Here is a 25,996-nt window from a genome sequence, read left to right on the forward strand (position 1 = left end):
CAATATGCATTCTGGCTATTAATGTAAGCATTTAATGAGTACATTAGGACTGATGTAGGGTAATTAAATTATTTTTATTAAAATAAAGTAAAGCAACAGCCTGTAAATATCCCACTGCTGGAATAATGTCTCTTTTATTTTTGACGAGAAGAGAAACACATGGAAATTCAGTGGTGCGTGTATATGAAGACGCATTCTTCGGTTAAGATTTACGTGTTCTAACAACTCGGCTCATTATTCGGTCTCTTCAGAAATTTGACGAAATAGTTACAGGCAGGCGTGATTAAAATTCTGGATGCTGACGTCATGAGAAAGTAATTATTTATTTGTTTATATTTCATAAACATCATACACATAAAAACAAAGTCAGATTTACTATTTGATATAATTATTTAATAAGTCTTAAGGCCGTCATATTAGCGGGTACGATAATAATAAGCTCAGGATTAGACGTGCAACTTCCACATTGCGGGCCGGCCTACTTAATGTTAAGACTATAAAAATAAACGTTTTATTCACTTTAAGTCTCGATTCTATACTTTAATAAGAAAATATTTACCTCAACAAATTCCTGAACACAAGGTTACGATTCAATTACAATATACAGGTACGCTTTTCTCTTAAGGGAATTTCGTGGCCTTTTGTAAGTTTTATCAGCGTCTCTAAAACTGCAAGACCTTTTACAAAAGCTAAGCGACATTTCTTCGCTAAGAAATAAACTGAACGGAGTGCACCGTTTTAGAATTTTACGAGAGACCTCGTCAGTGCAATGTAATATGTACAGAGGAACGCCTATTGGGATTTACGTCCTCTGTCTTTCATCGGGTTTAAGTTTTATGCATTGCTCTATTTTATTTATAGTTTCTATTAAGCCTATGTTAGACGTACGTGGTCTGTTTCTGGTATGCACAGCCTCATACTCTGTACATAGATTTTTATTTGTTTTGATGTATCGCTATGTATGCTAGTTGATTTTACTCGTATCAATTTAAAAAGTTTCTTTGCTCATTATCCTTTAAGTAGTCTGCTCACTACAAAGTTTTTTTTTTCTTTTTAGCACGATCGTGGTATTAGACGGTGTAATGACGGTCCTTTACAAAAAAAAAAACAACCAATATTTAATATACCCTGCACTTAGAGATACTATCTTTCTTCATATCTTATATATTTTATGTACAAATTATTACTTCCGGAGACTCTAGCGATATTTAAGTCGGGGTTTGCATTGCAGCTCCAGTAACCACTTAAGTTTGCTTCACTTTCTAAATTTCTTGAACTCATAGACAGGGGTGTCTTTCTTCCTTCTTCCTGATATCATTATTCAAAGACGTTTCTCGAATGTAACCTTCTTTTCCCATACTTTTTTGTTATTTCTCTTTATTTTACCAAATTATTTTATCAATCGTCTACGTCTTTCTTATTGACTCTTAGGGAATTTTCGGCACTACTTTTCGTAACACGATTTCATTGTAATATTCATTTCATGATATTCTTCTTTGCTCCAGTTAACTATATTTTAACCGCGTAGAAAGTTCATGGTAGTTTCTTCCACAGATTTTCAGCTACCTTTTTCTTAAGCCACTGCTTGTTACAATTCCAACTACATATTTGTTGTACTTTTTTTTTGTATATATAATATCAAATATATCAAAATTTTATGAAACAAATTTATTACTTAAGTACACATCTACAACAGTAATTATTTTTTATTAAACTTGAAAGCGAATTTATTACGAAAAACATGATCCATTTTTTTTGTTATTCACACTAGTACAAGAAAACATTAATAAATATTAATTTGTAACGTCTAAAGACTCAAAATATTGAAGGAAAACAGTATTAAACCTTGGAAAAGCAATAATATAATTCAATTTAAAAGAAGATAAATATTATTTCATTCCCGTCGCGACTGCTTCGGGAGTATGTTATTTTAAATATAATATAAATTAAAAAAAGTATTATATTGAATTGGAAAACCTTGTTCTATTTCAAATAGATATTAAATATTCATTACTTTTTATAGAAGAATATTGTATATAAGTAAAATTTCGTTAGGAAAAAAAGGTAACTTAAGAATAAGGTTGCAAGCCTGTCTGGGTACGTACCATCCACTCATCAGATACTCTACCGCCAAACAGCAGTACTCAGTATTGTTGTGTTCCGGTTTGATGGCTGAGTGAGCCATTATAACTATAGGCACAAGGAACATAACATCTTAGTTCCTAAAATTGGTGGCGCTTTGGCGATATAAGGAACGGTTAATATTTCTTACAGCGCCATTGTGTATGGGTGGTGGTGCCCACTTACCATTAAGCCTATTTGTTCATCCGCCAACCTATATCATAAAAAAGATCAAAATATATAAAAGGAATATTTTGTTTAATGGTACGCATTCAAAATATTATTTTTTCATTTTAATAAGTCTGACTGGGCTACTGGTAAGGTCATTCTTCGTATAAGATCACTGCCACTGCAAAAGTGGTTTTCACCGCCCGCGCCGTGTCGATTTATACGGCTGTACCACAGGCAACTGCACCATGGATCTATAGCCTATTCCAATCTGCCAGGCAACAGAGTAGACAAAAAGTCGAATAAACAAATTATACATTGAATCGACAATTAATTATTTGGTGGAGATCTTGATTTATCGTCAGTATTCATGATGAATCGAATGAAAATGGCGTTTGGCACGTCGGTTCGGGTAATATCTTGTCGTAGCTTTGGAATTAAAAGTAGGTAGTAAGTAGTATTAGTGGTTTATTGATGTGTTTTACATAAATAAGAACAATTTGTTGTAGATAACGTATCAGAGCTATTGTAAAACATTGTGTTCGTGTTGCCTTACTTTTTTTCGATTAGAATAGACTATACGAATGGCGAATGACGCGAATTCGAGGATGTTTTAGTCTAGTTCCATGGCGTTATAATCTGCGCTTTACTTTTAAATTTACAAGTATTTTTTGGACATTAAAGTTTATATATTGCCGACGTCGGACTCTAAAATATTATGTCCCTGGTGCATAAAACTGCAATATAATTATTTGATAATAATATTAATTAAGTTTAATTATTATAATATATATAAAGAAATAAAATTTATAAAGAGTACATGTAGTCTAATAGACTGACCAGTATCAGACCGGTGGCATCAAGAGTTAAAATTTCAGATAGCCGAACATTTAAAATTCGAGTAAACTGAGGTATTATTATGAACAAGGAATTCCGGAGCGCGCTTAAAAGTAGTATTAAGTTTTTACTCGCTATATTTACTTCAACAACGATTAATGCTTGGAAATATCTTTAGTTACTCAGGCTTAAGCCACTGAAACGGAGGAAGTTGTGAAGTACAGCTTAAATAGTAAATAGCGATCTCGGAAACTTTTTATATATTTCACAGCAATAATGTACATTTTTAGTGAAATCTTAACAATATTTAAGATAAGAATTTTCGTTGTTGTAAAGTTTTTTGATTTCGACATCTTTAATTTATTTTATAAAATAACGTAAGTAATAATTTTATGTATTCAGTTATTAGATTGTAATAATAATAACAACAACAGCAGATCACTGTAGAGTAAGTTCAGAAAAATACTGAAACTTTACTCTGACAATAGGTAACAGTAACTTTTTCCAAAATGCATACTTACTACTACTATGCATACTTACTACGTTTTATTTAATTTATTTAAAAACTACTTTAATTAAAACACACTAAAGGTACATTTTATATTCCCGTATAATAATGATTTGCGCCTTTAGCCCGTTCCTTTATTTTTGCCAGAATCGTAAAAGCTTATATTATTTGCACATTTTAATGACTACAGCGTCATAGTATTTTAAACCGAGTCATTTCTTTTTCACGCAAAGGTAACCTTCATGCTATGGCGGTTTTACCAGCAAGCTGAGTAGGCTTGAGCTTAGGGCAGCAGATTTGAGGGGCGGCATATTTAGTAACTTTTTTTTTAATTACTTTTGCGGCAACTAAGACGTCACGAACATTAAATTTTGTAAAACGAAGAAGTCATTATGACATCTTTCCGGTGTATTTTCCTTCTTTTCTTTCTCATTGTACATACGACAGTTATTATTCGTTTCAAAATATTTAAATAAGTATAAAATAATAATTGAACAATGTGATAACTATCGTTAACTTATTTTTTAAATGCTTATAATATTTATAGGAATAGGTCGGCAAAATATCAAAGAGTTACGTACCCTTTTAGGACCCGGAGAGGGAGGGAACAGGTGGCACATCATATATTAGATTTCATGATTGCAGCACGGTTCTATGTAACCACTTATCTCTTACTAGATATATACGATAAAAAAGGGTTTTGTGGTACTCTAATTCCTAAAAAAAACATGTATCGAACGATTCAAAATGCACGAAGTATCAGAGAGGGCATTTCTTTTCACCTCATATTCTTTTGTTAGTTCACGGAATCGAGATAGTTTGCATATCGTTGTAAACGTAATGTAATAGAGATCAACTCCGTACTTTTCAAAAATTTATTGAATGTGACTTTAACAATTAAGTGCGGAACCTAAGAACACTGTAAGTTGTGAACAAAATCACCTATTTACTTGGTTCAATGAGTGTTATGTCGTACACTTTTGCAATATCACTTACGATTTTGAAATTGTCTACAGTTTTTAACGAATGATATGATATTTTGTGATATGTCGTAAACATATTTTCCTGACGATCATTATCAATTCAGATATGTTAAAACACCCATATTCCCGCTTCCCCAACCGTTCTATATCACGGCGAACCCCATAACTTTCATGCGCCGCTCGTTTGTTTTCTCCTAGTATATTTTACAGAGTATTGATGACCAGTTTTTTGCGAGGTGTGGGTCTTGGTATGTCCGCAATTTATTTTATTTTACGAGAGCAACTCCCGATAAGTGGAGGCCGACGTGACGGGACTGGGTGATGCTTGAGTCAAACAAGTGTTTTCCATGAAGGGTAGGATGTTATACTTAATTCGATATTTTGAAATTAGAATATTTTACATTTACACTTAATTCCGATAATAATTATAGATACAAGTTTTATATGAGATACTAAGTTTTATTTAAATACATAATTTAAGGACTCTATGTTTTAAGGCTAACAAAAATACCCACAAAATGAATCTAAGTATTCTTGCTGCTAAAGTGAATACACGTAATTAGAGCCAAAAAACTAAGGTAAAGTAGTATTTTAATTTCGAAGAAAATTTTAACAGCAAACGCTGAAGCTAGTGAAATTTTACATGAAATAGTGTGTCTTAACATAGAATATTAAAAAAAAATCGAAAAAGAAGATCAAAATTTATTGAAAAAAAAAAATTATGAATAAAGGTCAACGTTCTATTTAGAATCACCGTGCCATTTATAACTGTACAATTTTTTTGTATAAACGGTGAGATGTTATACAAACGGATTGCTCATGGGAGACATTGAGATAAGAAACAGTATTTTGTTATCGTTCTAAACCATTCGATGTTACTGTTATGTTATACTATACTTTTACTGTGACCTCGATTCTGGTGATAGTCTTGTTTAGATATAGTGTTTTTATATCTGTATGGTATGTGTTTTATAATAGCACTTTTATTATTCTATATATAACACATAGTAATATGTGTCTCTTTAATCTTGCTAAGATTATAATTAAGAGTCTGGCCAAATAGGCAAGTTCATGAGTTCTACTGTCAGCCGTCAGGTTATCTTTAGAATGTACCTCGGAAGGCACGCAAATCATTTGGTCTTATGCCTAAAGTTTTTTCAGGTTGCCGTTCTATCGTATTATAAGAATAAGTAAATAGAAAGAGCATCTCTGTTCATAGAACAAATTATAATGACAATGTTAAATGTAACATGTCGTTCAACATCAAAAATGTCTCTGCGAGTAAATTTCATATTACTTCCATGATGATTTACAGTTTTTACCGAGACTTTGCTTCCAAGCATTTTTCCTCTATGATAAATTTGATAATCCAATATTCGATTGCCGCGTCAAAAAAGCTTAAATTAACTGACATACTTTCACGCAGTAATATAATGTTAGTATGTAGTTCTTGATACTTTAATATTTTTCACCCAAAAAACCCTTCCTTGATAAAGTCAATTCATTCACAACCGAAGCTGGTTGTTAGCTATAATAGTTTTTGCTCAAAACTGAGCCCTATGGTATTCAATTCCGCTGGGAATGTCTGCGGTATAGCGTCGTTCAGGGCGATTAGGCCAAATGGAAAAAGTTGTCGTCTTATATAATGGCACCATTTTTTCTTCGCGTGTGGGATGTTCGTTATATGCAAGGGCCTCATACGCAATAGATTGTAGCATGTTTATTTAAATTTGTATAATGTTATTACGAGACAATCCATTGTAACGGTAATAAAAGATTGAATCCTAATATAAAAGTAGAATTTTGATGGATGACTAATTTATTAATTCTAGTGACCAACTCTCAGATGTGGGTAAATACGTAAGGGATAGGAATTCTGTGTTGCTTTTGAAGTAAGTTTTATTATAAAAATGTATGTTAGAGATTCTTATATATTAATTATTGGATGGGTTTTTAGCCAATATTATTTTGTATATTGATAAAAAGGGATATTCTTGATGAGACCCTGTGGATCAATTCTTTAATATTATAACAGCCTTATTACCTACTCTCCGTTCGTTATTATAAACAAAGAGTTGTATGAACTAGATGACTAAACCTTTACGTTGGAAAATCAAAATATATTACTATATATATTATACAAGTGATTAGTAAAAGTACTATTGGGTCGTTTTTGGCATTTATGAAATATATTTATTTATTAATTGCGAAACCAAATATATGGCGGTCCTAATACTAAAAGATAATTTAAAGGTGTAAAATATAATGAATTACTATTGTATGGTGTACAAAAAAAGGAAGGAAAATTTACTGGTATCGCTAACTCGAGGGTAGATTTGTTGAAATGAAATTGTAATACCTTACTTTTTTAATTTTATTTACATTAAAAAAAGTAGAAAAGAAATATTTAAAAATATAAATTAATTGTGCTAATGAATAAAATGCTTGGCTTATATAAGTGCTCAAGTAAGTGAAATGTAATTTGGGGTAAATAATATGTTTAACCGCAACATCCGGCAAGAACTCAGAAGTATTATATATATTTTAATGTAAATAAATGAAATGACGAATTTATACTATTTAATGTATATTTACTGGAATCCAATGCACACGCGCTCTTTAATCATCACTAAATATGACTGATTTTGTACTTAAGTCTTGTGAAAAGCTTGTATTAATTTATTACCGTTATAATTCAAATATTTATATTTGTTAATTGACAAAGATAAAAATACCAGCGGAATTTTGTTACAGAAACAAATAGGATGGATGAATGATCCCCGGAAGGATGAATTGGTTTTGCAGAGTTGGAAATATCAAATATGATTTATTTGTTGCATTCGTAATAAATTTTATATAAGTTATGTTTAATATATTTGTTATTAAGTAAATAGATAAATAAAACTTGATCAGTTTTGTAATTTATTGGAAGTCTTCATTATGGCACAGTGAGGTAATAATAATATTTTGCCTTTGTACATATTTCTACTACATATTTTATTTTATCCGGAATGCCTGTGAATGAAAGTTAAAATTTTAGTACTGATCCAGTGTTGCCTACATCTGTAATATGACGTCAGACACCCTTCATTGTCCCCTGTACTCAGGGCCTCATTACAAATTCAAGAGCTGTTTAGTCATTATCACGTAACACCTGTTGTCGCCTTTTGTTGTACCTAAAGTCTCGCCCACATAGGAACTTAACATAAATACTCTTGTCAATTATTATCATTAGGCTGCTGTAATCTAATGCTAATGAATATTTGGAAATACTTGGAAACGTAAATAACTTTCATTTAAGTAATTTGGGTTTGCTCTCTTACTGAGTTATTATACAATTATGGAATAATATCGTTTCTCACAACTCGAATTTCTCATGTAAGCGTTTACTCTTTATACATTATATATTTCCGACTGAGAAATTACGTTGTTTTAGAGATATTATGTAACGAAAACGAAATGAATAATCATCTCATTTGTTCTTACAGAATATCAGAAATGGCCCAGTGGTTAGAACGCGAGCATCTTAATAATCTTAATAATTCATTTTAGATTGCTTGAATAAATTGTTCTATAAATAAATAATTTTCTTGGATTTCTAGGACTTCATCAGTTTAAAAGTCTTTTTTTTTTGTAATCACTAAAATAAACAATGTACGAAAGTATTGTTACAAAAACTGTAATAGTTACTTTTGTAATAATGTGACCAAGTTTAATAAAACGCGTTTCCGAGATTTGTATAAAAACTTCCTCTTTATGTAACATACATTCTTAGCACCTGCCTTGTTTGTTACATTGAACTTTTCCCCATTCGATTGTTCGCGTCGAGGAACGGCAGTTTCAAATGGAAATTGCTGATTTTTTCATATAACAAGGCATCTACAGGTGTTATAATGCGCCACTACACGGGAAACTCGTGCGGAATGGTGGATTAAACGCAAAAACCGCCACATACTTGCGAGGGAATCTGCTCGTATTTTTATAGGATTTTCAACTTTATTCCATGAATGGTGTAAAAAATAATTTTACGTTGGCGCTTCGACGTAATGCGCGATTTTATCTCATCTTTGGTTTTACGACGCCCTCCTCGGTACTGTTTAGTAGCTTTTAGTCTCGCTTACGATATGTAACAATGAATGAAAATTTATTTAGAATAATGAATTATGGAACACGTTTCAAACAGAGACTTATTTAATTCCCTTACCATGTAATTATACGGGAAATATATAACGACCATATTTTTATACGGGAAAAACTTATTTCATTTCCAAACTCGTTGGAATTTTTCATGCGCAAATAGAGTTGATAAAAGCGGGTATATATAATGGAAATGATGTCTGCGTCATTTCGGTCTCCTAGCCGTATGTTAAATGCATTTTGTGACGTCGTTTGCTGTTCTCTGAATTTCCTATTCTATAGCATCCGTGCTTGTATTGCGGTCGCTAGCTCACCGACTCGCTTTCCAGAGTCAATCTTTTGAAACGTGATTCTGTTTGACTTAAAGCAAGGAGTTGCTAGTCTTTGTCGCGGTATTTACGGATAAGTGCATGCCGTGGAAGAGAATTGAAATTATTTTTAAACTTGCGATGGTGATATTTCTGCGCTGAATATTAAACTAAATGGATTTTGTGTTCGTATATGCGATTCATTTTTATATTTTGATATCTATTTTGTTATTTATTTAAGAGTCTAACAATTAAATAATTCACTTGATAGTTAGTATTGGTTTACTTAACCCTAAACGTAGCCAAACACTGGATAATGTTCTATCGCTTGTGACCAGAACAGAACACATATTTAGTACATATAAATACTTATATATACATATGTACGTATAATGTAATTCTTATATTTACGTACGTAAATGAAGTTTTGCTGTTTCGCGATATAATACCTGGTGAAATACTACAGCAGAGGACCCGGCCCGATCACTTAAACAATGTTTCAAATTTTGAATTAGATATAATATTTGAACTCTTATTAGAAGCGTGTTTACGATTCAACGGGGAAATGCTGCTAGCATTCTTGCCACCATTCCACGCGGTCAATATTTATACAGTAACTATTTTTAATTCATATTTGTATATATATTAAAGACCTTAATGTTATCAATTCTTATAATACATATGGCGAATACATAATATTATGATTAAAGACATTTACCTCCAGTTTTTTAAACGCCAATTAATGTCAGTTTAATTGATTTTACTTTAATCCTGAATAGTTTTTGGTCGACATCACCTCGAGCGACCAATCACCACTCTGATTAAAGCTAGTTAAGCGTTTCAAAAACTTGAGATTACAGGTATCGATTAACTGCACATTTTCATATTGGTGATTAAAATTTATTTCTACCGCCTTGGAAAGACTAGAATCGGCAAAAGAAATTTGGGCGAAAGGAATTGTTTGTTATAGTTTGTTCCCAAGATCTAAATAGCTTCTAAGTTTTACAAATATGTATATAATTTTTCAATCAAAAGTGTATACATTGATTGTCCTACAAACAATTGCTAATCCAAGTAGTGGATGAGAAATTTTTGATTGTTTTTTTTTAATTTAATTTACATCACAATTTTGAGATGGTTGGTATTTTTTCCGACCCTACATACATATGTTATGATCACTTATGCATAAAAAACAACGTGAAACTAAATCTAAGAACTACAAAATAGTAAAACTAACGACGTACTCCATCTATTTTCAAAAGAAATACTTACAGTAACAATACTTACTTATCTTATTTATAGCACTAGGGGAACATAAAAAAGCAAGTAGCGAATGGACGTTCGACGTGTCATTATCCAAGTTATCTTGTTAGTGTCTATAAACAAATGGTTTCCAACTAACAAGCGAGAATTTTTCATGGCAAAAGAGCATTTTATCCTGACAACACATTTTGATAAATTTATAACAGTTTATTATCTGTTGAACCAGTTCTCTACGGAGACCGCTCGCGTGGAATGATTTGATATGCAAGGAAGTGGATATTTCAGCATGTGGCTTCTTTATATAGCTTATAAATATAGTAAAACATATCATGTCTATGTGTTCAATTTATATGAATGTTGCTCGAAGTTTATTAATAAAATATTTATTATATAATGTTCATCATATTGGATTTTAATATTTAAACTCCCTTATCATTTAAGCATTCAGTCATAGTAATTCTTGTAATCATTACATAGTATAAAACAAAGTCGGTTACCGCTTTCTGTCCTTATGTATGCTTAGATCTTTAAAATTACACATTGGATTTTGATGTATTTTTTTAATAGATAGATTGATTCAACAGGTTTCTAAAGTGATGTCGCAATTAAACACATTTTTGCGCTTACATTACAAATGCTGACTCAACCCTACGAGATAGATCAAAATAATGTACTACAGTATTGTACACCTTAACAAGTTCTTCAAAAAAGTTCCCAATGGTATATATCTATCTCTTAGGGATAACCCACAATAATTATTTTTTATCCTTTACTTTATACGAGAAATAATGGCTTATTTTCGAAGCGATTTTAAGCAATACATCAATAATCCAATTAAGTACTTTAAATACATTGTGCATTTAACATAGATCAATATGGTCCTTCACAGAAAGTAATTTAAATTAATATTTTCGAAGATATTATAGATTTAAAAGGCAGGTATATAGCGGTTTGTATTGTCTAACGACTGAATAACGTTGTAAGACATTATGTAGTATATTTAGTGGTAGCATTGCACTCGTGCGAAGCCGGGGCGAGTCGCTAGTAAAGGTTTAATTCTGGTTGCGAATGAACTAATATTATTGTGTACTCCATTTTCCTATACTCGTTATTTTATGTGGTTTTTATTTAACGCGGCTTTAAGTTTTACATGATTTCCAAGGTACTCGAGTGCAATAGTTGCTAGTTTTTTAATTCACAGAGGGTATTTATTATTTATTGAATGAAAAATTAACAACATCGAATCCCAGGACATCTTATAAGCTAGTCCCTACACCGATGAGAAAATTAAATATCTTCATATCACATGTCCTAATAATATTGTAAAGAAGTGGTTTTTCTTATATGTTGATGGAACTTTCACAAAAATTTAAATTATGTTAACGTCGTTTTTTTATATAATTATGCATATTTAATACAGGAAGTCAAGCTGGGAAATCGTCCATCTGACGAAGTGTACTAATTGATGAAAAATAAACAACGGTAGTAAAAACGGAATTAAAAATCCTTTATACATACAATGGCTTATTCACATTCCAAACTGGTGTGCCTTTTTTATTCGAATGTAAAATCACATTTTAGCTAAGTCAAAGAAAATATTGGAAATTACATAAATATTGAGAATTTATTCTTTATTTTTTTGTTAAATCTGTATCTCCTCAGACATGTTATCCGTGCCATTGTATCTTTTTTGAAATGTGTATTTTTTTTTTTAGTTTGGGGTGCCTGTATATTTTTTTTACCAGGCCGCATTACAGTTTACGTTTGAAGAACCTTTTTGGTCTATATAATATGGTATTCTTATGCCCTATAAATATCTGTCAAGATAAGTATCTGTCTGCATGAGAAGTCATAGATTCAAGACGATATCTTCATTGTTTCGGAATGTGTCCTTGATGGGCTGTTATTTTTGCCATTTTAGTCTAGAAATAATTCCAAAGGACACGGTTTTATTACAATTATTTTTCGCCAAGTCTGGTCAAAAATCGACCAAAACCATGGATAAAAAATTTAAGAAAAATATCTATGAATTTGTTTATGTTTCGAACACATTTTTCCCCTCTAATTTTAAGTTTTTTTTTGTTAATTACACCAAAGCTCGTTTATAAAAATAAATCGTAAATCAGTTGACAAGACGAAAAAAGGTACTGAACTGCTTAAGCATAAATATGATTAAACATAAATATGAAGCTATACATTTATATTAAAAAAAAAACTTTTTTTTTAAAAAACAAAGATGACTGATGGGTAGGCCTTTGGGAGCCAAGCGATCGCCTTAGGCTCTTCCATTATTAATTCTGAAATTGGTTACTTAGCTAATTTGAAAAATAACTTTTTTCAATAAATATTAAAGTAATAATATATGTTAATAAGCGTTTCTTATTCTTTATCCGTATTATGATTATAAAAGCTAATATGTATGGATGGACATTTGATACATTACGCAATATTAACACGAATCAATATTATACTTGTATATTTTATTCGTGTATTGTACATAAATATGTTGATATTTATATGTTAGTTAATGTAAGAGATTCCAAGACTAACTTTTGATTTTCCATGAAACCATCTCTCCTATCATTACACTAAGTATTGGTTCTAGGCATTTTCTGTAACATTTTGAATACATGTTCAATGAAGTATACAAAAATTATATTAAATAATTATTATTACTTAAACCGTACAGCTGATAATTTAATACGATTAGTGTACTCTCATACAAAGAGCTTAATCTTTAAGCTACTTAATTACTTTTAATAAACATAAAATTCGTTACGTAACTCTCGCTGAACCCATTGTTCTTTAATAAGAAATACGAAATTATTTTTGTATTCATTTATTATTTTAATAAATATATTGACGAACCACAACGACGAAAGAGGGGGATACATTCCTGTTTTTTTTAAATTTATGGTTAATGGTTTAATATTGCGATTTTTATATAAATAAAACTGGGTAATTCCGAAGATTTCAATGAGAATAGAGTAGTTGTCAGCGAAGTATTAGTATTGCACAGGACACTGACTCCACAAGACACTATCTCCCTTGCATAAATAAGACGAAAAAGAAAAATAAGCTCCAGAACAAAAATTATTGCCTCGCCTTTTTTAGTCATTCGTTATTTTCAAAATGTACTCTTGTCCGTAATTATTTAGTAATAAACTCACTCATCTGACTGATTTAATGAGTTTCATGTGCAATGTTATCATTTACTTATACGTTAATCTTTCCCTATTCCATCATAATGCACTTATGTCCATTTTTTATTTATTTTTATTTTTTTATGTTATAGGTTTGTGGACGAGCCAATGGGCCACCTTAAGGTAAAGTCACTGTAAGAAATATTAACTGTTCCTTACATCGCCAAAGCGCCACCAACCTTGGGAACTAAGATGTGATGCCCCTTGTGCCTGTATTTACACTGGCTCACTACCCTTCAATCCGCAACACCGAAATGCTAAGTACTGCTGTTTGGCGGTAGAATATCTGATGAGTGGGGTGGTCATTACCAAAACGGGCATGCACAAAGCTCTACCGCCAAGATAATAAAGTAATTATTTTGGTATTTCATTTAAAACATCCGATAAATAAATGTATGAAGTACGTCATTTATTACTAGATGTTGCTTTTACGTTATAAAACGTAACTTTCATTTAAACCACAGAATTCAACGTAAAGGGTTAAATTATAGACTTAAATTAAAAAGCCTGAGATACATGTTTGTTCTTAAGTCCTTTATGTACTTACAAAAACCATACCTTAAGGTTTATTAATATAGAAAGCATTTTTATTTAGATTTTTTATTTAATTTTAACTTGAAAACTACGGTAGTTGCATGTTATTTTTCATCCTGATTTTCCCTCCTTAAGGAAATTTAAAAACCGGTCAAGTGCGAGTCTCCCGTGAAGAGGTTTTCGTAATACAACGCTGTAAAATAAGATGGAATTAATTAACGTAGTGTTCAATTAGGTATATTACGATACATACAAATGTAAACAATAAAACAAGAATATAACCAAAAGCTACATGCAACCATATCTTTCAAAAACAAGCTGCAGTTTACTTTTGTTTGATCTATGCTATAAAAATATGCTATCAAAATCGAAATATACTTTGTTCAAGAAGGCCACTTGAATCGTCATGTTACAGAATTGTAGTAAGCGTAAAGCTACTACTAGATAGTAATGTCATAGCCCTAAGTGCAAGGAAAGTTTAGCTGGGTCAGGCGAAACTTATTTCAGTTCAGTTGCTAAATTTGACCTCCACATACAATACATGAAATTTAATAAAAACGTGTAAATTAATCAACATACTGAGAAATAGTCAATTTATTATTTTTTATCAAATCTTAAATTTGACTTAAGATACGAATAAAATTATGATAGATATACTAAAATGAAACAGAAGAAAATTGTTTTGACATCACACAATAGTTTATGTTTATATTTTTAAAAGCCTGTCTTATTATTATTTAATAATCACCCCCACTTACGCTATTTGTCGGGAAACGTCTGCAAAACTTAATAAATTTCAATTATTTCCTCGGAGTTGTGTTTTATATGTTTTATACATGTATATTTACATTAACGACATTTTTAATTAGTGGAATTTTCAAGGCTTGGGATTATCGTTTTATCTCCTAAGCTTCAATAGAGGCTTGCATCGTAGTTTCAAAATTTTAGGCGCAGTAGTTTCACAGGTAGTGGTAAGTTGAGAATGTTCAATGTACAAATTAGGTCACTGAACTAAATTGGTTTCTCCTTGGCTTTGATAAATGAGTTCGGACTTGAAACGGCCTATAACGCTCTAGATCCTGAGGGCCAGAGTTCAAACTTCAAACAGATAAAAAGTTTTTAAGGTTTTTTGTCAAGAAATTTTCGGTAGCTCCCTTAAGTTTGGAATTTACCATAAAAACATAAATAATGAGAGTAAGAAAAATGTATATTACAATGAGTGACTGTAAGGCGGGCAGTGTGTAGTATATTTAGGCGTGTGCATATATTGAAACGTTAATAATAATGTCCATGTAAGTATGTATACGCCGCGGCAATGTGTGTATCGTCTGTGTGCCTTGCCTTAAAGTTAGCTAGTACAACGAACGATTATCTTTCTCATATCTATAAATAATATCACCCATTTCTTGACCAAGGAAGCGATCCCAAGAATACAATTTTCTTTAAGAGCTCGGATTTCGAGGTAACACCTCCCCTATCTATTCATCTTAACTATATAAAATAGTGTGACATAAACAAGTTATTTTACAGCTCTCATATTGCGCTAATCTTAATTTGTTGAAAACTTTTGTGTTTGGGTTTGAGAGGGTTATACATGCTCGAGTAATTAATATAGAAATAAATGAGTACCTGAGTTTTCGCAAATATTTGAGTTCAATGGCATCTGCTGCTCAAGTCGGCTATTCGTTAATGGCATACGTTAAGTGAGTGTTCGTCTATATTATTGATACAGTTATATTTTGTTTTTTTTTTTTTTTGGGTACATATGTTAAAAAGTATTGCAAGAATGCTCATTTAATATTACTATATGAGTAGACAAATTTGGAATCGTATACATTTTTCTATATTAGTTTACTGATATAATGATTATATTTGCTAAATAAAAGAGAAAGTGTTATAAAATATGAAATTATTTTTCAGATTTTGGAAAAAAACGTTATTCTAAAGCTTTATAGTATGACATATACAATAATATTATATTATATGGGTATAATATAAGTAAATAAAGTTTGTAATAAATAACGTATTGTTAATATATATATAGTTATCATAAATTATTGTTGGTACGTACTGTTAGTTGTAGGAGGGCGTTTAGTCCTAAAAGTCATAATATAATGGTATCTATTGCGTTGCAATAAAGATTATTATTCTGTTACTCTGTAACAATGTTTGAGAACGTAATATTATGATTCCTTAACACTAGTTTTTTTTTTCTTGCTATTGAGAGCTATAGTTATTATCTTCTTTCTGTAATTTCTATCAGATATTGTGACCCTATGTAAGTAATAGTTAATATTTCTTACGATTACAATGTTTATCTTGTGGTCAACGATTAGTGATATCTTTGCTCGGCGATAAATTGAAGCAACGATTGTTTTGTTTGGAAGTTGCTTCTGTATAACATTTTTAAGAAACACTGTAAGACAAAAGTGCAGTAAAACTTCGGAAAATCTCAACTCCTTAATTGTTTGTTAAAGCTAAATATCCTTCCTGAATTTTATAATAAATTCACTATTTTCTAGAAGATACTCATTAAAAAGTTACTTCTTAAGTATCCTTAAAACTTTAGAATTCTACTTTCGTAAGTTTTTCTCGAAATAGTATTTAGAAAGTACTTTTTACAACATAAATGGTTAAAATGGAGATACGAAAGTTTTATAAAGGTCCAGTGATTTTACTATTTTAGTAGGATTTTGAATACGTGACATGATATCGGTGATCTCTGAATTTGATGCGGGCACGAGCTTTACATGAAAAAGAATTAGGAGTAGTAATTAGATGTGAAATTTTGATTTGTACTTTTTTTAATAGTATTTTTAAGCAGACGGGTAAATTAATTGTATAAGGGAAACTGAAGTAAAAAAAAATCATAATAAAACAATTGACAGTTGATTATTAAGGTACGTCAACAGTATTATACATCGCAAAAAAAAGTAATAAATAAATAAAATAAGGAATTTCAAAAATCAAAATATACATTATTCGAGTCGACTTTTACAAGCACTTAGGAATCGTTATTTTTCAGAACAATTTTAAGTTATGCTATTACCGGTTCGGAATGAGACTCTACCGAGAAATTCCTGCAAGAAACTCAGTAGTTAATCTTTTCCGACAATTAGTTACATATATCATTAAATACAATAATTGAATTGCAACTTAAGCCGCTTAGAAATGAATGAATATTGACTCCACGTATTTTGTCATCTATATAAACATTTAACAAGTATACCATTTATTATTCAAAGTTTTCTTAACATGTTATCGTAAATTATTAGTTGGCAAAGCTGAAACCATAAATAATTAATAGATTTTGTTGAATTCTAGTCTCATCGATCTGCGAGACGCTACGAATATCCTGTATTCTAAAATTGAAGCAAATTCACTAACGGTATTATAATATATTATGATTATCGAAAATTCTTATTACACATTGTGCGTATAAAGTTACTTATTTGTATGGAGCAGAGGTCGTCGATTGTAAAATAGTGATCGACGAGTATAAAAAAATCTCAAATAAATTATATTTTGAGTTATTGTATAGCTACATTTTAAAAAACCTTTTTATTTCCTGTTGTTATGCATTAGCATTAGCAACCCGTAAATGTCCCACTGCTGGGATAAAGGCCTCCTCTCCCTTTGAGGAGAAGGTTTGGAGCATATTCCAACACGCTACTCCAATGCGGGTTGGCGGAATACACATGTGGCAGAATTTCGTTGAAATTAGACACATGCAGGCTTTCTCACGATGTTTTCCTTCACCGCCGAGCACGAGATGAATTATAAACACAAATTAAGCACATGAAATTTCAGTGGTGCCTGACTGGATTTGAACCCGAAATCATCGGTTAAGATGCACGCGTTCGAACCACTGGGCCATCTCGGCTCTTTATCCTGCCTGTTGTTATGAATAAAAATAAATTGTAATTAGTCTAACATACGCATTAAAGCTCTGCTTGAAAAAAATATTTCCTTGAGGAATATGACGAGTATGTTCAACACGATCAACATTTTTATTTTAATTTATATATAAATTAAATCAGTTGTAAAGTTAAACTTAATTCTCTTACCTCACTCAGGATCTTTATTTAGTTAGTATTTTGCTAATTCAAATAATATAGATAAAATATATGTAGTAAGAAAGCTTTAGTATATCACTGCCTCGTTGGTCTAGTGGTTAAAGATAAGGCCCCAGATATCGAGATACACAATTTACTTAAAAATACAATGCGCGCGTACTCGTTTAAAATATAATATAATTAAATCATTATAAAAATATAAAATACTACAGTGAATTTAATTATAATTTAAGTTTCATAGAGCGCCTTATAAAAACTTTCGGCATATTTTCTGGACATGTTGTATAATGTTATGAATATTTTTCCTCCTAAGTCTCATAGAGACCGGCGTAATATTTTTTTCTCTGTGTGGAAATGTGAGGAACGCTTTTAGTATAATATCATAATGAAGTTGTATTTAATGTTAGGTGAGGATTATTATTGTGCCAACAATTTATTCATCAGTTGATTAGTAGCGTACTTACTTGCCCTTAAGAAAACCAGGTGTAGAATGTTTTTATCTAATATGGGTACTCATGCACAATGTTTATGAACGCAGACATGTATGTATTATATTTCCTTTTTAATTAACTTCATAAAAAGGAAAAATCGTTATAGGGTTTTAAATATCTTATACCTATTTCTGCAAGAGGTTAATATGCCAATCGTCACTAGTAGTTAAAAATTAATTTTGTAATTTCTTAATTATAACAGTATCCGTTAAGTAAATGAATTCGCTTATGTTTCTAGAAGTTGTGTATAACTGTTGTTGATGTAGTAGCTGTTTGGGCTTGGTACCAAATTCCATCAGTTTTTGAAGAACATTTAATTTTTTTTAAGCGAAATACCTCATAGACCTTTTTTTCATGTGATCTCTTGAAGTTAGCTTAGTAATAAAAATTAAAGGTAAAGCATTTTTTTATGTTATTTAATTGTGTCAGTAATATTATGTATAGGAAAGCATATTGTTGATGGGTCATTGACCTTATATACTTTTACCAATTATTTAAAAAAAAACTACAACAAAAAAGAGACACATATAAAATATAAATCATATCTTTATCACAATTTCAAGAAGCGTTAACTAATAGGAAATTTAATAAAAACTTTTAAATAAAATTTATAATTTCAGTTCAGTTATCTCAGTGTACAAAAGAATTAGTAAAGTCCGGTCTAAAAGCTACTAACATGTCAGAAACACTGAAGTGGAACAAACCAAGTCCATACAATCCTCTTACTGCCCGATATGTCGCCTTTAAAAGAAAATTGTGGTCAAGAGAAACCCCCTCCTGAAATTGAATCTCGCTTCTGCAGATGATCGAATTAAAGTCAACTAAGCGCTTGTTGCGGTGTTTGAAACAGTTTCGTTTTAGTACTATTTCTATGTACTCGTATATTCGATTGAATTACTCGCTTCCATGTTTAGCTTTAACTTGTTTGATGAAAGGATTATTTCATGGTTTTAACGGCTTACCAATACTATGTAGTTACAAAATTTCATGAGAAGATTTAGATACAGTTATATCTAGATATTGTAAGGTTCCGAGCTAACCGATTTGGGTAGGTCTAACGAACTCATAAGCTAATTTACCAGACCATATTAAAACTTTAATTGCTGTTTTTAAAAAGGTGACTTTAAAAGTTTAGTTATAAGAAGTATCGCTAACGTTGTAAGGATTGTTTTATTGACAACATATAAGGCCCTATGTGACTAAGTACTGTTAAGTAGGCGGTTTGGCAAATGGTAAGTGACACCACTGCTCATAAACTTTAGTACTGTTACAAATATTAATCATTTCCCATATCACCACTGCGCCGCCAACCTTGGGAACTTAGATGTTAATATGTCCCTTGCGCCCGTAGTTCAAAAGAGTTATTTAGAGCCTCACTTTGGGTATCGTAAGATGCAACAAGGGACTAATTAATTGTGGCAGGAAATCTACCTACGCTCGAGTAAGCCGTTGGGTCGTCAAATTTATTTTTCTTGCATATTCTATTCGGTTGATGTGTGTTTTGAATAGATCAGTCGTTGTACTATGGCTAGGATTTAAACACTGCTAGGTTCCAGACTTAATTTTTTCTGGTCTGGTGAATTTGAACCCAGAATCAATGTAGCTAGACTAGACCAGAAGGCAGTTAAAGTCCGCATCAAGCAGCTATTTAGAACAAGCTGTGGCAATTGGTCGTATTGGTGTGGTGAGACGACGTATACAAAATGCATTATGTGATTCGGTCGATCTATTTTTGGGCTGTTTGTAATAAGTCATATTCGAATAAAATTAGTATATTATATTATTTTCATCAATACGATAGGTGAAGAAATGACTACGCTCGTAGTAAAATGTTAAGATGACAGTATTGAGGAAACAATTTACACAATTTTAATAAAGAGTTTATAATAATCAGCAGATAAGAAAGTACACTCGCCTCTTTTTAATTTCAACAATTTTTATATACTTAGTAGATTTTTTAAATTTATAGAAGTGACGTAACCATTTACTAGTTTTCAAAATATCATTATCTCAATCAAAATATATCCTGATATTAGCAGATGTTCGAATTAAGTTCAATTAATAAATTCAAATAATAAATGTTATTGAAGAAATAATTAATAAAAATTCTGATGTAATTGTATGGGGTGTTGGTAGTTGGTGATACATACGCTCATTAATTCATCGATTCATTTTATTCTAAGCAATGAAAAGTCAAAGAATAATATAACAATTATGTAAAACAAGGACACGGACACTTAGAAAGTGTATAGGGGAAAATATATAAATAAAAAATACTCAAGCTAATGACTATATTCCTGCTATTTGGCAGATTTAAAAAGAAGTTTGTTTTGATATTTACTACGTTAAACGACTTTTAGAAGTGTGTCAGTATTCGGTTTGTTAAAGAGATTTGGCTCCGTTAATATGAGCTAATTAAGACATGCCAATGTTAGCCAAGAGCCGAGATGGCCCAGTGGTTAGAACACGTGCATCTTAACCAATGATTTCGGGTTCAAGGCCAGCAATTTTCATGTGCTTAATTTGTTTTTATAATTCATCTCGTGCTCGGCGGGGAAGGAAAATATCGTGAGGAAACCTGCATGTGTCAAATTTCAACGAAATTCTGGCACATGTGTATTCCACCAACCCGCATTGGAGCAGCGTGGTGGAATATCCTCCAAACCTTCTCCTCAAAGGGAGAGGAGGCCTTAGTCCAGCAGTGGGACATTTACAGGCTGTTAATGTAATGTAATGTTATAATGTAAGCCAAATGAATGTATTATATTTTACTTTTGCTAAAATATAAAATTAAAAACGCAACAAACTAACTCAATGTAGGTGTGCACATCCTACATAATTAAAAAAAATATATTATATTTAATTTTAAATGGTTATAACTATATTAAGGGAGCGAAGAGTAAATTATATTTGATTTAGGTTAGTTTTTCAACCCTTTTTTGTATAAAATTGTATAAGATTTTAAATTATTGTATACCTATATATACAGTGCTATGATCATGTGTAGTACATTTCGTTAAAGATAAAATACAAAAAAAAGTCTAATATATCTCACTATATAAATTATTATCGGGTACATTAAAGTAAATAGGCTCCTATATAACATAAACGTTATGCATTTTAACCATAAATACTAAGGTTTTAAGTTTACGTGTTTAATTTTAATAAATGTTTAATTCTTTAGCGGATTATACCTGTATAATTTTTTTTTTTTTTTGATATTGGTGGCAAACGAATATGAAGCTCACCTGATGGAAAGTGACTACCACCGCCCATGGACATCTGCAACACCGGGGGCATGCAGGTGCGTTGCCGGCCTTTATAAATAATAATATACTCTTACCAAATTCTATATATGTTTGTCTCGGGATTAGTGATTTTTTTACACCTCCCAACAATCCAATACAATGCATCTTAATAACATGTTAGCAGATTTGTTTCTTAATATCTGCCAAAGTACAACACTTTGTACCACATACCAACTACTACCACCACCGATACCACTTACCCAGGCGGCATATTTGAAATAAAAAAACAAAGCCATGCAGATGTGTTGTTGTGGATTTGTTTCTTTGTATGGTATACGTATTTATCCTATGTATAAGTTAATTTCAATCCCAATACCAAATTTATTTTGTAAATATAATAAAAATTGCATTCAATTATTATTGGAACAAAATATAACTGTAGCCTAGTGATTTCATGGAATGTATTAAAATGTTCTTACTTTTATAACAAATATCATAAACGATTTCAAGTATCAAGGGCATTTTGTATAATGGCGTTTGATAAAGTGTTAAAATATTGCCATTAAAAAATAAGATTATATTTATAAAAATAGTATAGAGAAGTTATTCAACACTCGCGTGTATGATAAAATGCATTAAATTGCTATACATTGGTTTTCATGCATATATAATTTTGATATAATTGCCGCGAGCTCAATTTTTTGTAAATATTTTCCCGTGTCAGTTTTGCCTTTAATTACAGGAAGGAAAAAAAACAAATATAAATAAATTTATTCAAATTGATTTATTATTCCTAAAGAGACTTTATTACGCTTGATGATGAAAATGTTGATATTATTAATGATTAATGCTCACAAAAAATGTATTTCGGTTTTATTTGTAAAAATATTAAATAAAATTAATTATTATTAAATAAATATTTAATTATTATTAAATATTTATTTTTTATTTTTAACGCATATAAAAAGTTTACAAAAATGTTTCTATCAATAATATTTTCCTTTTTATTTCTTGAGTTTTATTGATTGAGTGTGCTATCAGGTTTTAGAAGGTCGAACAGACGCAAACTCTTCTGCTGTTGCAGCGACCGAATCTGAAGTTAAGCGCCCGACACACGTTGCGGCACATGGTAGCGGTGCAGACCAGGTTGTTGCGTGTGGCGCCCATTAAAGCGCTGCTCGGGCTAATTATCTTCGGGAATGTATCAGGATTCTCAATAAACAGGATGTCTGAAACATGTGAAATATAATAATATATTGTAATATTTAATTAATTAATACAAAAAATAATATTATAATATTGTTAACGCTTCGGTGCAAATAATTACAATTAATCATACCAGGAAGTTCTGCTTCTTCACACGAGACAGTCTGCGCTACCAGCAGAGTTGCCAACAGAGCGACTAGGAAAGGAAAGATTTTGATAGTCATGATGCTTTCTTCAACTGTAAATTTGCAAGGTAATATTCCGTATTTATATGAAAAAATAATCAAGATAATGATAAAAGATAAATCATTTTTATGTTCTTTAATCAGTTTTTGTATAATTTCTAAAAGATTATTGTTTTATAAATTTATGACTGCTTCCAGAAATAACGATAAAACTAAAATAATGAATTAATTTTAACAGTAAATGTAATTTTGACACTCTAACGATTTAGTAAATGTTTCTACCGAAGCAGAAAAGCTTTAGTTAAAAAAAGGTAAAATACCTTAAGCGATATTCTAAGGAAAATATAACAAATGATACTATGAAAAATATCAAAATATATTCAGTCAAATATAGTAGTCAGTTGTCAGGCTTTCCTAACCGCCTTTGTTGTTGAGCTGAGTGTAGGCTAATAATAGAATTAATCTGTTACATTTAGATGTAAGAATTCTGCTGGAGCAGTTAAATCTAAACTAACTCGTAATAACAGGGTGGTTTTATTTACAGTTACAGATATCTAGCGTCGTATATTAGCTTAAAATAGACATTTCATTTTTTTTTTGCGTTTAAAACCAAAATCATTGTCATGTCAGCAATAATGCTTGACGTACTTTTTGTTCCTTTGTTAGATATTATTCCTTCGTATACATGTTAATTTCTTTGATCGAAATTAAATTTAAAAAAAAGTTTCTTGTGACTTATTTTATTCACTTATATAATTTGTAATGTATTTAAATTTCGAATTTCAAAGCGTTCGTTCAATGAAAGTCAATTTAATTTATCTATTTTAAATATGATATTATTAAGATTAACAGAAAGGGAAAGTCCTGGAAATCACTTTAAAAATATAATGTTTTTATTTTGATAACATTATACGAAAGATAAATTTTACTAACAACCGTTTTTATCGAGAAAGCAGGTATTGTGATAATAAGTAATCAAAATATTATTTATTGATATGTAACATGTTTTTTCTCACTTTCCTGCAACATGTGGCAGAGATTTCGTGAAAAGGGACGGAAGTGTGTGAGGGGCTTGCTGTTTGTTTCGAGCAATGAGTGCGCGTAGCTAGAGTTGGCCATTAAATGGTATCTACTAGTTTTCCTAGATAATATAAAGTTAATGTTGCTTATTACTAATAAGTAATATGTCAGATGTTATAAATCATTCGTGAATATTGTAAGGGATATATTTCCGTTTATATATTATTATGTTTTCGCAGTAAATATTTGCATAAGCCTGTAGTCATTCAGTATATAAGTAAGAGTTTATTTAATATTACACTTTTATAGGTTTCTAATAACAAAATGATATCTAAGTAAGCACATGTAACTCATGTTAAAGGTTAGAGTCGGTTGAAATAAACCGGCAAAAAACTTCAGTAGTCACATTTTCTTTAAAAAAAATACGAAACAAACTAACTGTTTACAATAATATTTACATATCCTGTTTCTAAATAATTGAAAATATTTAATATGTTTATATTCTTAAGTTCAGCGATATGCCTTATCTATTATGTGTCATGTTTATTTAATAAATCAAATCAAATTTCTTCATTCAACATAGAAGCATACTTATTTATTGTCGAGTTATACACTACCACCGTTTCGGACAAGAAAATACTCTGATCTGAGAAGAACCGGCAAAAGAAATTCAGTTGTTCTTTTTATTAATTTGTGATTGTGATAAATATTCAAAATCCAATGAAATAGCCAGGAGGCGATCGTCGAGTAATATAAGATTGAAAATGTGTTATAAGCATTAAGAAATTTACGTAATCGTATTATAGAAGTGAATACCTTATAGCAGAAATGATGGAAAGTCTAAGGTTTATAAATGTAACTTTATTCCAGTGTTTATATAAGTATTGTCGCTGATTCACTCAAAACGATCTCTATTATTTTAAATAGATAAAAAAATAACTGGGTATTTTACAACACTTTACATATAGCACACAAATCGTCATCCCCCAATTTACCCCCTTGGTAAATGAATAAAAAAAGTAGCCTTTGTTCTTACACGGAACTCAGACTATCTTCATAAAAAATCTCATCTAAATTAGTTTAGTTGTTTGACAGAGTTACTTTCGACTTACATTTATAACATTGGTATATATTGTTGTAAACGTATTGTAATAAAACTATAAGTATTCTTAATCAATAAAAACATCCAAAAGAGAATTCCAACATTATAAATACATTACGTTTGTTCCAGTTTATTTATTGCCGTTTCGAACATGTGAAAACTAAATTCGTTACGTATTAATTTCGTCTTTATAATAGTAGCAGCCCGTAAATGTCCCCCTGCTGGGATAAAGGCCTCCTCTCCCTTTTGAGGAGAAGGTTTGGAGCATATTCCACCACGCTGCTCCAATGCGGGTTGGCGGAATACACATGTGGCAGAATTTCGTTGAAATTAGACACATGCAGGTTTCCTCACGATGTTTTCCTTCACCGCCGAGCACGAGATGAATTATAAACACAAATTAAGCACATGAAATTTCAGTGGTGCCTGCCTGGGTTTGAACCCGAAATCATCGGTTAAGATGCACGCGTTCTAACCACTGGGCCATCTCGGCTCCCAATAGGTTTGTTATTATTAATTAAAAAAAAAAATTATGTTTGCACTTAATACAAAATAAACAATACCTTAATGAGATCTTAAACATACTGAAAAAACGGAAAGGACTTA

Source organism: Vanessa atalanta, chromosome 4 (assembly GCF_905147765.1).
Source record: "Vanessa atalanta chromosome 4, ilVanAtal1.2, whole genome shotgun sequence".
In the NCBI taxonomy this organism is placed as follows: Eukaryota; Metazoa; Arthropoda; class Insecta; order Lepidoptera; family Nymphalidae; genus Vanessa; species Vanessa atalanta.